Genomic DNA, 12,789 nt, shown 5'->3' with positions numbered 1-12,789 from the left:
AATCCACAAAGGCAGATGGTAAGGTTGTGTGCACACGTTGCGGATTTGCTGCAGATCCGCAAGTGATTTACAGTACAATGTTATTCTATGGGAAAAAAAATTTGCTGTGCACATGCTGCGGAAAAATCAGCGCGAAAACGCAGTGTTTTTTTTCCCCGCACCATGTTAATTCTTTGTGCGGATTCCGCAGCGTTTTTACATCCATCCCATTATAGGAATCCGCAGGTGTAAAAACGCAGGCGAAATCCGCACAAAATCCACAGGAAATCCGCATAAAGAACACGTGGATTTTGACCTGCGGATTCTGCCAAGAGATGCAGATTCCGTGCAGAAAATTCCGCACACACTAGGGATTTGGTGCAAAAATTTCTGCATCTCGTTTCTACTTGCGTTTTTGGTGCAGATATTTCCCCACTCATTATTATGGGTGCAATCTGCAGCAAAAACCCTGAAAGGATTGGCAAGTGCAAGTCAGAAATAAGTGATGTGTGCGCGAGACTTCAGGATTCTCACTCGCATTGCTGGGAACAAGGAAATCATTCAGGTTTTGTGACAAATCTGGACTACAAAACAATGCAAGGTGTGAACACAGCCTAAGATGATCCTTTCCCATGAAAAGTGCCCAGCGTGTGTGTTTGTGTGTGTGTGTGTGTGTGTGTGTGTGTGTATGTGTATATATATATATACACTCACTGGCCACTTTATTAGGTACACCTGTCCAACTGTGTGTTAAGACTTAATTTCTAATCAGCCAATCACATGGCGGCAACTCAGTGCATTTAGGCATGTAGACATGGTCAAGACAATCTCCTGCAGTTCAAACCGAGCATCAGTATGGGGAAGAAAGGTGATTTGAGTGCCTTTGAACGTGGCATGATTGTTGGTGCCAGAAGGGCTGGTCTGAGTATTTCAGAAACTGCTGATCTACTGGGATTTTCACGCACAACCATCTCTAGGGTTTACAGAGAATGGTCCGAAAAAGAAAAAAAATCCAGTGAGCGGCAGTTCTGTGGCCGGAAATGCCTTGTTGATGCCAGAGGTCAGAGGAGAATGGGCAGACTGGTTCGAGCTGATAGAAAGGCAACAGTGACTCAAATTGCCACCCGTTACAACCAAGGTAGGCAGAAGAGCATCTCTGAACGCACAGTGCGTCGAACTTTGAGGCAGATGGGCTACAGCAGCAGAAGACCACACTGGGTACCACTCCTCTCAGCTAAGAACAGGAAACTGAGGCTACAATTTGCACAAGCTCATCGAAATTGGACAGTAGAAGATTGGAAAAACGTTGCCTGGTCTGATGAGTCTCGATTTCTGCTGCGACATTCGGATGGTAGGGTCAGAATTTGGCGTAAACAACATGAAAGCATGGATCCATCCTGCCTTGTATCAACGGTTCAGGCTGGTGGTGGTGGTGTCATGGTGTGGGGAATTTTTTCTTGGCACTCTTTGGGCCCCTTGGTACCAATTGAGCATCGTTGCAACGCCACAGCCTACCTGAGTATTGTTGCTGACCATGTCCATCCCTTTATGACCACAATGTACCCAACATCTGATGGCTACTTTCAGCAGGATAATGCGCCATGTCATAAAGCTCGAATCATCTCAGATTGGTTTCTTGAACATGACAATGAGTTCACTGTACTCAAATGGCCTCCTCAGTCACCAGATCTCAATCCAATAGAGCATCTTTGGGATGTGGTGGAACGGGAGATTCGCATCAGGGATGTGCAGCCGACAAATCTGCGCCAACTGTGTGATGCCATCATGTCAATATGGTCCAAAATCTCTGAGGAATGCTTCCAGCACCTTGTTGAATCTCTGCCACGAAGAATTGAGGCAGTTCTGAAGGCAAAAGGGGGTCCAACCCGTTACTAGCATGGTGTACCTAATAAAGTGGCCAGTGAGTGTATATATAACACATATATTTGTGTATAATATGTGCAGTGCTCAAAAAAATAAAGGGAACACTTAAACAACACGATATAACTCCAAGTCAACTACACTTCTGTGAAATCAACCTGTCCAGTTATGAAGCAATACTGATTGTGACTCAATTTTTCCTGCTGTTGTGCAAATGGAACAGACAATAGGTAGAAATGATCAGCAATTAGGGAGACACCCCCTATAAAGGAGTGGTTCTGCAGGGGTGACCACAGACCATTTCTCTTTTCTCATCCTTTTTGGCTGTTGCTTTGGTCACTTTTGCATTTTGTCATTGCTCTCATCCTTAGAGGTACTGTACAGTAGCATGAGGCAGTGTATACAACCCACAGAAGTCGCTCAGGTAGTGCAGCTTATCCAGGATGGCACATCAATGCGAGCTGTGGCAAGAAGGGTAGCTGTGTCTGTCAGCCTAGTGTCCAGAGGATAGAGGCGCTACCAGTTGACAGGCCAGTACACCAGGAGACGTGGAGGGGGCCGTAGGAGGGCAACAAACCAGCAGCAGGACAGCTATCTCAGCCTTTGTGCAAGGAGGAACAGGAGGAGCACTGCCAGAACCCTGCAAAATGACCTCCAGCATGCCACAAATGTGCATGTGTCTGCACAAACGGTTAGAAACCGACTCCATGAGGATGGTCTGAATGCCCGACGTCCACAGATGGGGGTTGTGCTCACAACCCAACACCATGCAGGACGCTTGGCATTTGCCAGAGAACACCAGGATTGGCAAATCCACCACTGGCGCCCTGTGCTCGTCACAGATGAAAACAGGTTCACACTGAGTACATGTTACATATGTCTGAAGACTCTGTGGAGAGCGGTCTGCTGCCTGCAACATCCTTCAGCATGACCAGTTTGGCAGTGGGTCAGTATTGGTGTGGGGTGGCATTTCTTTGGAGGGCTGCACAGTTCTCCACGTGCTCGACAGAGGTAGCCTGACTGCCATTAAGTACCAAGATGTGATCCTCAGACCCCTTATGAGACCATATGCTGGTGCAGTTGGCCCTGGTTTCCTCCAAATGCAGGACAATGCCAGACCTCATGTAGCTGGAGCGTGTCAGCATTGAAGATATGGACTGGCCCCGCCCATTCCCCAGACCTGAATCCGATTGAGCACATCTGGGACATCATGTCTCGCTCCATCCACCAACGTCACGCTGCACCACAGACTGTCCAGGAATTGACGGATGCTTTAGTCCAGGTCTGGAAGGAGATCCCTCAGGAGACCATCCGCCGCCTCATCAGGAGCATGCCCAGGCGTTGTACAGTGGGGAGGTCATGCAGGCACGTGGAGGCCACACACAATACTGAGCATCATTTTGACTTGTTTCCACTTGCAAAGTATTCAATGAGAATATTTCATTCATTCAGATCTAGGATATGTTATTTGAGTGCTCCCTTTATTTTTTTGAGCAGTGTATATATGTGTATAATTATATAATGTAAATGGGGCGTCCGAGGAAGTCCTTGTAAGGCTGGCGTCACACTTGCGAAAAACTCACACGAGTCTCGCATCTCATTGCCCATCACTGCCGCCGGCACTCGGGACCGGAGTGTGCGGCTGCATGTATTTCTAAGCAGCTGAACGCTCCTATCCGAGTTCTGGCGGCAGTGACGGGTATTGAGATGCAAGACTCGTGCAAGTTTCTCGCAAGTGTGACCCCGGCCTAAGGTGTATGGCCGCTATAACATCAACATGGAGTCTCTCTCTTTCTCTTTTTTTTTTTTTTTCTCCTCCTTCCTCTGATGCTAAAGCTCCTTTCACACTTGCGTTTTTTTGCGTTGCGCTGCGTGCGCAGTGCAAACGCGCATAAAAAACGCATCATGCATTTTTATGCGTTTTCTTGTTTTTTTGCGCATGGTTTTTACCTAAAAACGCATGCGTTTTTAAATGCTGACGTGCGCATGATCATGTGCACGTCAGCGCTCCCATAGACATTAATGTGTTTTTGGGTGAATTGCGTGCGCATGCGTTTTTTTTTTGTTTTTTTTTAGACAGGTCGGACGCACAAAAAATGCAGGCGCACACTACAAAAAAACGCATGCGCATACAAGCGCGTACAAACGCATAACAGTGCGCACCCATGTTAAATATAGGAAAAAAACGCAGGCCCATGTTTGCGCAAAAACAGCGCAAAAAAACGCAAGTGTGAAACCTGCCTTACCCCTTTGCTTCTTGGTCCATGCTCTTCCTCTGCTCTTTCTCTAGCGCCCGCGCTCTTCCTCTGCTCTTTCTCTAGCACTCGCGCTCTTCCTCTGCTCCCTTCTCTCTCCCGCTATTAAAGGATACCCTTATACTATCAGGAAAAAAGAGGGGGAGAAGCCAGCGCTGCTTGTGGTCAGAACGTAATACATAAAGTGTGAAAACACACATTGGTTTCTATCTGTATTCAAAAATGAGACATTTAGCAAAAAATTGATCAATTGTTTGAGCTACCCCGCCACGTCAAGGCAGTCTCGTATGGGGAGTCCTACTCTACGTTTTTTATGTTCGCTGTGCCATTGCGGCCTCCTAAATGTATAAAAGCAAGACCTCATTACATGCACACTGTACCTCAAGCATTTCAAAATCGGGGTAGCTCAAACAATTGATCAATTTTTTGCTAAATGTCTCATTTTTGAATACAGATTGAAACCTATGTGTGTTTTCACACTTCTTGTATTACGTTCTGACCACAAGCAGCGCTGGCTTCTCCCCCTCTTTTTCCTTATACTATCAGGATCTGCCATGTTTTGTTCCTCTGCCCCTCCCATATCAAACCTAATGCAGAGAATTGAAGGAAAACCTAAAAAACATCATAACGGGAAAATTAAGGAACAGCTAGGACCGTATCCCTTTTGCAATGGCGCTAGATGACTAGTCACAATGGCAGTGGGAAAGCGGTGTTATCGTACAGGAAACCACGCCGATGCGCCACCTTCGAGACAAAGCGCGGAGCCCGGTACTTCTCTGCTCCGCGAATATTGGGTGCGGTTTCCCTTTACATTGTGTTGCGGTTGACAGATCCTTTTTTTGGTTGCGCTGATAATAACGTGTGGCAAATCTTACCAATATTTTGGATTTATTATTCTTTGACCAGAAGGGGGAGCTCCCATTTAGAATTTACACCCAGGTGTCCAATCAGTGGCATCGATCACCAAGCCTGGTAATGGGGAGAGGGGAGTGAGCCTCCGCCAGCCGATCTGTGACGAGCTTTCTCCTCCATGACGGGAAGGAACCTACAGAATATCTATATCCATCTCTACATACCAGAAAGTCCCGGCCTCATTATCTCTGCAGCATAAGTGTCCCCAGAGAACGGCCCGAAATGGCTTAACCCTTCCATTCCTATGATATCGCCCCGTTCAGCCCTCGCTGGGCTTATTGTCTCTGTCTCTGTGTCTGCGGCTCTGATTGACCCTAATGGAGGTTAATCTACTGATGTGATCTGCAGTATAGTATTGCTCATCCTGACCTCCTGATTCATGAATCTTATACTGAAACATTTCCAGATCTACTACTGTGACCTGCAGTATAGTATTGTTCATCCTGAGCCGCCTGTTTCTTGAATCTTGTACTGAAACATTTCCAGATCTACTACTGTGACCTGCAGTATATTATTCTTCATCCTGAGCCCCCCTGGTTCATATATACAATAATGAAAATCTACATCTTACAGTGTGACGATCAGCTTCAATATAGAATTGCTCATCCTGAGCCGCCTGATTAATGTATATAATGCTTAAAACTTCCAGAACTACCATCAGGTGCAGTATATTATTGTTCATCCTGCGCTTTCTGTTTCATAAATAAAATACTGACCCTTCACGACATCCAGTAGCGCTAACCGCCACTCTCTCTGCCACATTACAGCTCTTTTCAGCCAGGGCTTCCTGGTGTGTGTGTGTGTGTGTATATATATACAGTGGGGCAAAAAAGTATTTAGTCAGTCAGCAATAGTGCAAGTTCCACCACTTAAAAAGATGGGAGGCGTCTGTAATTTACATCATAGGTAGACCTCAACTATGGGAGACAAACTGAGAAAAAAAAATCCAGAAAATCACATTGTCTGTTTTTTTTTCATTTTATTTGCATATTATGGTGGAAAATAAGTATTTGGTCAGAAACAAGCAATCAAGATTAATGGCTCTCACAGACCTGTAACTTCTTCTTTAAGAGTCTCCTCTTTCCTCCACTCATTACCTGTAGTAATGGCACCTGTTTAAAGTTGTTATCAGTATAAAAAGACACCTGTGCACACCCTCAAACAGTCTGACTCCAAACTCCACTATGGTGAAGACCAAAGAGCTGTCAAAGGACACCAGAAACAAAATTGTAGCCCTGCACCAGGCTGGGAAGACTGAATCTGCAATAGCCAACCAGCTTGGAGTGAAGAAATCAACTGTGGGAGCAATAATTAGAAAATGGAAGACATACAAGACCACTGATAATCTCCCTCGATCTGGTGCTCCACGCAAAATCCCACCCCGTGGGGTCAGAATGATCACAAGAACGGTGAGCCAAAATCCCAGAACCACGCGGGGGGACCTAGTGAATGAACAGCAGAGAGCTGGGACCAATGTAACAAGGCCTACCATAAGTAACACACTACGCCACCATGGACTCAGATCCTGCAGTGCCAGACGTGTCCCACTGCTTAAGCCTGTACATGTCCGGGCCCGTCTGAAGTTTGCTAGAGAGCATTTGGATGATCCAGAGGAGTTTTGGGAGAATGTCCTATGGTCTGATGAAACCAAACTGGAACTGTTTGGTAGAAACACAACTTGTCGTGTTTGGAGGAAAAAGAATACTGAGTTGCATCCATCAAACACCATACCTACTGTAAAGCATGGTGGTGGAAACATCATGCTTTGGGGCTGTTTCTCTGCAAAGGGGCCAGGACGACTGATCCGGGTACATGAAAGAATGAATGGGGCCATGTATCGTGAGATTTTGAGTGCAAACCTCCTTCCATCAGCAAGGGCATTGAAGATGAAACGTGGCTGGGTCTTTCAACATGACAATGATCCAAAGCACACCACCAGGGCAACGAAAAAACATCACTGCTCTAGAGGAGATCTGCATGGAGGAATGGGCCAACATACCAACAACAGTGTGTGGCAACCTTGTGAAGACTTACAGAAAACGTTTGACCTCTGTCATTGCCAACAAAGGATATATCACAAAGTATTGAGATGAAATTTTGTTTCTGACCAAATACTTATTTTCCACCATAATATGCAAATAAAATGAAAAAAAAACAGACAATGTGATTTTCTGGATTTTTTTTTCTCAGTTTGTCTCCCATAGTTGAGGTCTACCTATGATGTAAATTACAGACGCCTCTCATCTTTTTAAGTGGTGGAACTTGCACTATTGCTGACTGACTAAATACTTTTTTGCCCCACTGTATATATATATATAATTTCCTTACCTACTATCTGCCTCAGTATAGAATATAGCATTGTTCATCCAGGGTCCCTGGTTCATGTAGATAAAAAAAAAAATCTGCAGCTTCCATTGCTGCTACTATCTACATTATATAGTATTGCTCATCCTGAGCCTCCTGATCGCTCCAGCTTTAGAACTCCTATAAATACTATCAGCAGCGGGAGAGCATAGTTCATTCTGTGCCTCCTGGTTCATAAATATGCTGAAATTATAAAACTTCAAGTAAAGAATTGCTCATCCTGGGCTTGCTGGTTTAGGAATACTGAAAATATAGAAATGACAGAACTACTCTGGACAGCAGTATATCATTATTCATCCTGAACCCACTGGTTCATGTATGTGGCAGAACTACTATGAGCGGTGGTGTTTCATTAACTGTTCAGTCAGGGCTTCCTGGTTCATGTGTATAATAGAGGAACTGCGGTAGTGCATTCATTATTCAGCTTGAGCTTCCTGATTATTAGACTGACACTGATTTCCAGAATTACTATATTCGTATTCTAATCGGGAACCAGGCAGCACAGGGTGAACAATTCTGGAAGTTTCATAGTATCAGCCGCAACATATTCATCCAGAGCCTTCTGGTTCCTTGGGGGAAGTAGGAGGAGAGGAATGTGTGATGAGACAACAGCCTTTTACACTGCCAAGTGTGTAGGAGGGGGTCGGCGCCCTTTATCACCGGGATCTCTCCACCCACCCTAAATCCAGCTGATGATTCAGCCCTGAGCGCCCCCTCTGCTACAGAGAGCGTCCGTGCAAGCGAGCAACGTAAAAACAGAAGTGGTCACACATCGGGGGGCTATTTCCAGCCATTCGGTGATGTGACATTCGAGGGAAGGGGAAAAGATCTAATTTACGTCCCTAGCTGGCGAGATTGGGATTACGTATGCGTCCCTATGACCAGTGACTGCAGCAGCGGTCATTTTGATGAGCTCTTCTGTAGTGAAAGGGGGCTATTCCCATCTTCATAAATGGGTATTGTCGGATAGGACTTGTAAAAACAAGCAATTTACTGCTTTTTAAAATTTTCAGCCGTTCTTGAGATAACAATGCTTTTCTGTGTGTTTATAGCTCGTTGCCATGGAGACCGACCACCGCTGCTAAACTGCAAAACGGTTAGTGCTTATAAGCTCTTTTGTATAGAGCTAATAACCACAGTTTTGAAGCTGGAAAAAGGATCACTTTTAAGCTCGCCAGCTTCAGCACAGTACAGCGTAGCCCTTACAAGCCAGACAGCAGAGGTGGTCGGTCTCCTAGGCAACAAACTGTAAACTAACAGAAAAGTGTTAATATCTCAAGAACGGAATTTTTTTTAATGATCAGTAAATTGCAAAAGTGCTTGTTTTTACAAGCTCTATCCAGCAATACACATTTATAAAGATGGTAAATAATGCCTTTAATTATCTAGTGTTCAATAGCCTAAATTTGTGCTGCTATTGGACAGAATAAGTCTCCTTCCTCCTCTGGCAGCTGACAATATAGTGTGATGAGAGTGACCGAGCATGTGTGACCACCAGCGCTGAGATGGACGTTCACCTTGCTGCACACTATGACCACCAGATGGCCCCATACTGTGTAAGAAAGTAATTACTGGATCAGTTTAATTACAGACGGTTAATCTTATTTCTGGTCGTCCTCTGCCTAAGTTCCCTCCAACATATATACCCCCCACCCTCCCAAGATCTTTACATTCTCTTTAGATTCTTGCAAGACCAAACTCCCCTTTTCTCCTCCCTTCCAAGTAATTTCTTGCATCAGCCTTTGTGTAATGTCTCTGTCCTCCAGCAGAGGACAGCAGTGAGTGCTCCAGCACTTTTTATCTCCAGATTGCAGCGTGTTTTTCTGCCAGCTTTTGTCATTTCTGGCACTTGTGGTTTCTCTCGGCCCCTCCTTTTGCCGGTTTCACACTCTTACAATACACGACTCGTGTATTGTATCGTACCTAGCTCCTTTTAGGTTTGTATAGGAGAGCGCCGTGGGTTCCTTAAAGAGGTGGCGCAACCCACAAAATGCTTTGTATTTGCTGAGTGTTTGTAGACTCTCCTGTCCCCCTGATCTTCCTTATGTCTTAAAGGGTCTTTCCGTTTTTTATATAGCACCATTAATTCCACAGCGCTTTACAGACATTATTGGCACTGTCCCCGATGGGGCTCACAATCTAAATTCCCTATCACTATGTCTTTGGAGAGTCCATAAATGCTATTTGACAGCACCAACCCTGATGTGATAAATTTACGGAAGAAAGGTGCTCACCATTTAAAGGTGTTGTCCATAGTACCGAATCTGAGGGGGCCATCATCTGATTTGTAGGTCTCATGGATGTCGACAGGTAGGAGGTGTGGATGGGTGCCGTGTGCTTAGTTGACCCTGGAATGGATGCCCATGCGTTTGGTGGGCCTGCTTGCAACTGGCCGGCCCCAGGATGGGCGAACACACGACTGGCTGGCCCCGGGATGAATACTTGTGCGTTTGGTGAGCCCCCTTGCGCGAACACACACTTGGCATGCATCACTCTGTAAGGATGTCGGCAAGTAGAAGATGGGGATGGGCGCCCATGCGTTTAGTTGGCCCTGGAATGGATGCCCGTGCGTTTGTTGGGCCCTTGAGACTGGCTGGCCGTGGGATGGGTGAACATGCTCCTTGCCGCCACCAGGATGAGCTTCCATGTGGTTGGTGTGCCCTTCAATGAATGCCGTGTTCTAGGTGGGCCCCCGGGATGGCCAAATGTGCGAATGGCCAGCCCCGGGATGGGTGAATGCGTGACTGGCCGGCCCCGAGATGGGCGAACATGCACTTGGTGGGCCCTGGAATGGATGCCTATTCATTTGGTGAGCTTCCTTGGGCTTGGCCGATCCCAGGATGGGTGAACACAAACTTGGCCAGTCCAGGGATAGGCGAACATGCACTTAGTGGGACCTGGAATGAATGCTCGTTCACTTGCCAGTGTCTCTGCGCGACTGGCCGTCCCCAGGATGGGTGAACGCGCGGCTGGCTGTCCTCGGGATGGGCGAACGCACGACTGGCTGGCCCCGGGATGAATACTTGTGTGTTTGGTGAGCCCCCTTGCGCGAACACACACTTGGCATGCATGCATCACTCTGTAAGGATGTCGGCAGGTAGAAGATGGGGATGGGCGCCCATGCGTTTAGTTGGCCCTGGAATGGATGCCCGTGCATTTGTTGGGCCCTTGAGACTGGCTGGCCGTGGGATGGGTGAACATGCTCCTTGCCACCACCAGGATGAGCTTCCATGTAGTTGGTGTGCCCTTCAATGAATGCCGTGTTCTAGGTGGGCCCCCGGGATGGGCAAATGCGCGAATGGCCAGCCCCGGGATGGCCGGCCCCGAGATGGGCGAACATGCACTTGGTGGGCCCTGGAATGGGGATCCCTATACATTTGGTGAACTTCCATGTGCTTGGCCGATCCCAGGATGGGTGAACACAACCTTGGCCAGTCAAGGGATAGGCGAACATGCACTTAGTGGGACCTGGAATGAATGCCCGTTCACTTGCCAGTGTCTCAGTACGCCAGGCCGGTCCCTGGATGAGCGAAAGCACGCTTGACCGCCATCGGGAAGGGTGCCCAAGCGCTTGGTGGACCCTGGAATGAATGCCGTGCATGTCGTGGCCTCACTGCGCTTGTCCGGCCTCGGGATGAGTGCTCGTGCTCTTGGTGGGCCCTGGAATAAATGCCCATTCACTTGCCAGAGTCTCCGTACGCTTGGCTGGCCCTGGGATGGGCTAACGTGCGCTTGGGGTATGTCTGCACCTTACATTTCTCTCCTTGAATGGAACCATGCATACTTGGCTGAATCAAGCGTGCATGAGCATTTTGGCAAACAGAGTGTATATTCTTCACAGGCCGTGCGCGCTCCACGTCTTTCTCCATTTTAGGCTGTGTTCACACACAGCGTTTTTTTCACGGTTTTTCCCGCGGATTTGCAAAAAAATCCGCGGGAAAAACGCGAAAAAGAAGCTTCCCATTCATTTCTATGCATTTTGCACTTTTTGTGCACATTGATGTGTTTTTTACTGCGAAAAAAACGCATCGCGGTAAAAAACGCAGCATGCTCATTAATTTCGTGTTTTTTTTCCGGGTTTCTGGCTTTTTCCATGTGTCTAGAAACCACGCGGAAAAAAAAACGCGAAAAAACGCACGGAAAACGTGCAGAAAAAAACGCACGGTTTCTGGGAAGGGAGTCCTGTTTTTCAGCAGAAAATTTCTGCTACGTGTGCACTTAGCCTTACTAGCCTCTTCCCGTACAGAACACACACTTTGTTGATCCGAGCGTGCACGTATGTCGTCGAGTGTGCACGTACGTCGTGATGTGTATGGCCACTTTGATACATACACCCCTCCCCCCCTATTCATTGAGGATCTGGATCCTTAGTGTCTGGATTTGATGAAGGTACATTGTGTTCTCTGTGTGTGTGTGTGGTTGTTACTCTCATATCTGCTGTTCCTCACCTCCACGCTTGGTGCATTATTTTTTTTATGATCCCCCCCCCTTTCTCCTGCAGCCGCACTCCCCTCCCCTCCCCCTCAGCCTTCCCTCTCTGTCTCTTGTTTACTATGGTGAACTGATTTGACTCCTGTAGGCAGTAGTGGGAGCGGATGGGGCTCTGCTGCTCCGCTCATTGGTGGCTGCCCCTGCCCGCCCGGATTGGTTGGCACCAGAGCCTTGCTCTTCTCTCTTCTGCCTAGGAGTTTAACACTTTAAATGCCTTCTGGGAAATCACCGCCGCCTCCGCAGCGCAGTCTCATCTAGTGTAGGTGGATTACTACGGGGCTTTGCAAATGCATACAATGAAAACGCAGCCGATACGTAAAAACCGATACGATCGCAAAACCGAAAACCTGCAGGGGGTAGAACAAAAAAAAATAAGTCACAAACAAACAATAGACTGATTGTTATCACTCCTCAACCTCCCGAGTCTGAAAAAGCCGTCGCTGTATTTATTTTATGTCGGGAGTTTCCATTTAAGGTTGAATTTGGTCGCCTTGATTTTCTGAAATCCCCATAACTGCAGTTATGTGGCCCCCCGGTGCCCCCGGAACATGACGATAAAAGATTAGCCATTAGAGGAATCGGTTACAGCAGCGCGCGTGCTACCTGCGTACGCGAAACGAGGCTTAATCGTGAAAAGCAATCTGCTTGTAGGAATAATGCCCTTTGTGTTTTGCCAAAAGTGAAGTAGCCATAAAATGGTGTTTATCCCCGGGACAATAGTCCTTTCATGCAGGAGAGGAGGTCAGTATGGAGCCAAGCGGAGCAAGCCATGATGCTCCGTCTCTCGGGACACACAATCCACAGGTCGAATCTCAGGAGATAACATCAATCCAAGTGATGCTTTTGTTTTAACATTTTGTAAATATTTTACAGTTTTGTTTTTTTTTCATGTTTGTTTTTTTTCTTT

The 12,789-nt window shown here is 46.9% G+C and overlaps 1 protein-coding gene across 5 annotated transcripts in view; it reads left to right on the top strand.

Annotated features, from left to right (window-relative positions):
* Positions 1-12,789, top strand: part of CIC (capicua transcriptional repressor) — a 79,249-nt gene that overhangs the window by 23,742 nt on the left and 42,718 nt on the right. The window lies entirely within an intron of this gene.

This window comes from Dendrobates tinctorius, unplaced genomic scaffold (assembly GCF_039654945.1).
Source record: "Dendrobates tinctorius isolate UK_male_01 unplaced genomic scaffold, ASM3965494v1 ptg000028l, whole genome shotgun sequence".
Classification (NCBI taxonomy): Eukaryota; Metazoa; Chordata; class Amphibia; order Anura; family Dendrobatidae; genus Dendrobates; species Dendrobates tinctorius.
The sequence above is the reverse complement of the archived record's forward strand: the minus strand, read 5'-3'. Positions and strand labels throughout refer to the sequence as shown.